General features: G+C 49.4%; 1 pseudogene; it reads right to left on the bottom strand.

The window, feature by feature from the left end:
• Positions 1-1,733: 1,733 nt before the first annotated feature.
• Positions 1,734-1,852, bottom strand: LOC111741273 (annotated as a pseudogene).
• Positions 1,853-3,758: the final 1,906 nt, after the last annotated feature.

The following is a 3,758-nucleotide window of genomic DNA, read 5'->3' as shown; positions in this document are numbered from 1 at the left end:
AGCTTCCCCAGCAGTTAGGCGGCATCATATGTCTCTATTTCCCAGCATCCCTTGTGGTTCGGTGTGGCCAATGAGACATAACCAGAAGTGTTAGAGGAGATTTAGGAAGAAACTATAAGGGAAGGTGTGAGCTCCACTAGCCTTCTGATTTCTTCTACTACCGGCCTGGAACACAGATGTGATGGCTGGAGCTGTAGCAGCTATTTTAGACCTTTCTGGTCTTTAGGCTCTAAGTCAGTTCTAGGCTGGTGAGACAGAAGATTAGGAGCTTAGGTCCCTGAAGACACCATAGAACCTCCATACCAGCCGTGACTGCCTACCCCTGGACTTCTTTCGTCTAAAAATGAATGAAAGAATAAATGAAAGAGCTTCAAATTTATTTCACCTATGTTTTTATTTTATTCTGTTATGTGCATTCAAACTGTACACCATGGAGATCTAGGCGAATTTAGTTTAAGCCTACTCTCCCCCAAATCTATTGCATATATAAGAGTCTAAATTACGTGAGAATCAACGCATAGCATATGGGAGTCCAAAGCTCCCTCCACGATGCTCCGCGGGGTACCTCCCTCCACGATGCCCCACGCGTGTCTTCTCCCCGTCCCTCTGCCTCCGCACGCGTTTCTCCCTACGCCTTCTTAGCTCTGCCCTGCTCTGATCCAAACACGAAACCTGTTCTCACTGGTTTCCACAAAAATCCATTCCGAACCTGGGCAAAGTATTATCTCTCACACGGCACAGCGAGCACTTTGCGAATCCGCATTGGCCCTTCCTATTAGCCTGGGCCTTTCTGCCACCCGACCCCCCAGCCCCTCTCTCTTGGCCCCTTAGCCAGGAAGATCCCGTTGTCTCATCCGTCCCCGCTTCCACCTTCTGTCTCTCCTTTCTCTGCTCCTCCTCTCTTCCTTCTGCATCGTGTCTAAATTCTTCGGCCTCGCTTATAAAAAGAAATTCACTAGCCACAGCTCCTTCGCCCAAACGCTCCATCAGGTGCCCAGCAGACAAAAGACATTCTCTTTACTAGAGTCCAGTCTCCTTAGAAAGCAGCGGTAGTTATGGATGACACAGCTGGGCCAGTGAGTGTGAATGCATCTCTATAAATCTTAAGAACCTCAATGTGCGTGGACGAGAGGGTGGGTGTGGGGGGAGTGGGGAAGGGGTGTTGGAGCCCAGATCCTGTCGTGTGCCAGGGTCACGGCCAGGCCTTCCATCGCTACTTTTAACGCGTCAAGGCACACTGACTTGTTTCCTTGTGTGTCTCTCTTCCTGCTGGAAGCTACTAGCATACCTCTCGGGCGATGGGTTCCTGGGTCTCCACACTCTCCACCCACCTGTGGTTACTTTCTGTTGACATGGCAAGTGCCCCTCCCTCCAGCGATAGTCCCTACGGCTGCCCGCACCTCCGGGGTTGTCCAAATTCCTACTTCGTATCTACTTCTGAACATTATCAAAATGAAAATTCCCTTAAATGTTCTCCGAAAATATACATGGCGAAACATGTTAAAATCTCAACATAACCTGATAAGGAGAATGTTAATTCACTGTTAGCTTTAAATATTTTTTAACATTTACCAGTAGTTTTTTTCACTCACATTATCTCTTTAATCCTCACAATTTCCTGTAATATTGGAATTAGAGACTCCTTTTTTTTTTTTTAGGTGAGGCAACCCTTGGTTGACCTCACAGATTGCAAAGACCTTGTCAGCTTACAATCCCTTATTTTTTATTTTTTACACCTAGAGTACCTGGTCTTCCTAGGTGATCTCCCATCCAAGTACTAACCAGGCCCAACCCTGCTTAGCTTTCAAGATCAGATGGGATTGGGCTCGTTCAGGGTGGCATGGCCGTAGACTAGAGACTCCATTTTATAGTTAAATCAACTGATACCCAGAGAGGTGGCTTGCCCGAAGGCACATGGCTAGCCAGTGACGCCATCATGAAGATGTGGGTTCCTTGATCCTAAGCCCAGAGCTCTTTTAGTTGACTGACATGCGCCTTTGTCATGAATTAATTTACTGTGTCCCTCGCAGAGAACAGAGAGAAGGTTGAGTAGAGCTAGTTAAATAAACTCTAACTAGGGAGGAAAGGGCAGGCTGCACCGAGGACCTCCAAAGAGAATCCTGGGAAGCCAGAAGCAACGAGAGGGACGCTTGGTGTCAGAAAGAGGAGAAAGTCAAAGAGAAGAGGCGTTTTTGTGACAACACCAGCTTTTACAATATCTCCTTTCACCCGGGTCATTTTTTTTTTTTTTTCATTTTGATTAAGGAACTTGCTGCGAATGAGATGGCTGAGGCCCATGCAGATCAAAAAATAATTAGGAAGTTCAGACAGGACAAGCCAGAACCACAGTGTGACATTTGGGAATCGTGAAGCCTCAACCTGCTGCTGCACAGGGAGGCAGCCTGCGGTCTGAGTCGGAGCGCTCCGAGTAAAGTAAGCAACAAAGTGCTTCAAGGAAGGAATCTCATTCTCAAAAGCAGACTTTGAGAAAATCAGGACTGGAGCGTCTGACAGCAGGGGTCCTCTAGGGACACCGTACAGGGTCCGATTGGTTAGAAACCGCAGCCAGGCCCAAGGCTTTACAGGAGGTTGTGCAGAGATCCGAGGTCATGTGCACTCAACGCTCAGTGAACAAAGGCGGCCCTGTGGAGGGACATGAGACCATCGAGTCTGAGGGTCACCTGTGCAAACCGGAGACACCCCTCCCCCTCGCCTTGATGACAGGAAGGCTCCGTCTAGTGGTGCACGGGCACTCACACTCGCCCAGCACCAACCGGTAAGCAACACCACTTCCTGATTTCTGGGTTCCTCTTTCAGCCCTACCCAGTGAGAACTCCCCCTTCAAGCATGAAAATGGCTTCAGTTTATGGAAGAAACACTAGGTGTCACATACTGCGGTGACACGCCCTTACAGGGACTCTCACCCCTGGAAATGGTGAGGACTTTCCCAGCGCCCCGCAGCCAAGCCAGAGGTGCCAATGTGGCTGCCCCAAAGCCTGTGCACACAGCGGTCTCAGACTCGCCATCCTTGGGTGGCTGTGGTGGGGGATCGCATCACACACATGCGACCAAGGGCCTTGCATTCTCTGTCACCCTGAGATTTCCCAGGCCTGCTCACAGCTGTAAATCGACACCAGGAGACCCTCAGGAGGCCCAGAGCCTGTGCCAAACGTTCTAGGAGCCATCGGAAGTTTCCTCGCTGCCCCGTGGGTTAGCAAACCAGACTGTGTGCCCCTCGGCATGGCAGGGACACCGAAGGTGGTCCTCCTGTCTGTGCAGCCAGTGCCCTTCATCACTCCGTTATCTTGCCTCCCCAGGATATCTCTAGGACTTCTCTAGGCCCCGACCCCTGTGTGGACCTGGTGACCTCCATAGTTTCCTCTGGTCATAGAGTCAGGACCTGGAGAACCAGCAGCTCAGCCTCAGAGGAATCCACAGGCCCATGGTGACCAAGGACATCTCAGGATCCACTGGCCCAACCTGTGTTGGGCACACAAGTAGGGACATGCTCTGGGATGGGATAGCTCTGCCACAGATGCAGAGATTAACAAACTGGCATTTGTTAAACTGGCACTTCAATCTTGGAAAGAGTACAACTCTAAATTCTACCTGCTACTTAAAATGTTATTTTTAAGTAAAAGCAAGAGTTGAGGGCGGGGGGGTAGGAGAAGGAAATTTTACCAAGTTTAATAGCTATCATAATATTTCATAAAGTTTATAATAAGCTCTCCCCATAGCCCAGATAGGGAGAATAAAAA

This window comes from Pteropus vampyrus, unplaced genomic scaffold, assembly GCF_000151845.1.
Source record: "Pteropus vampyrus isolate Shadow unplaced genomic scaffold, Pvam_2.0 Scaffold75, whole genome shotgun sequence".
NCBI classification, from domain to species: Eukaryota; Metazoa; Chordata; class Mammalia; order Chiroptera; family Pteropodidae; genus Pteropus; species Pteropus vampyrus.
The sequence above is the reverse complement of the archived record's forward strand: the minus strand, read 5'-3'. Positions and strand labels throughout refer to the sequence as shown.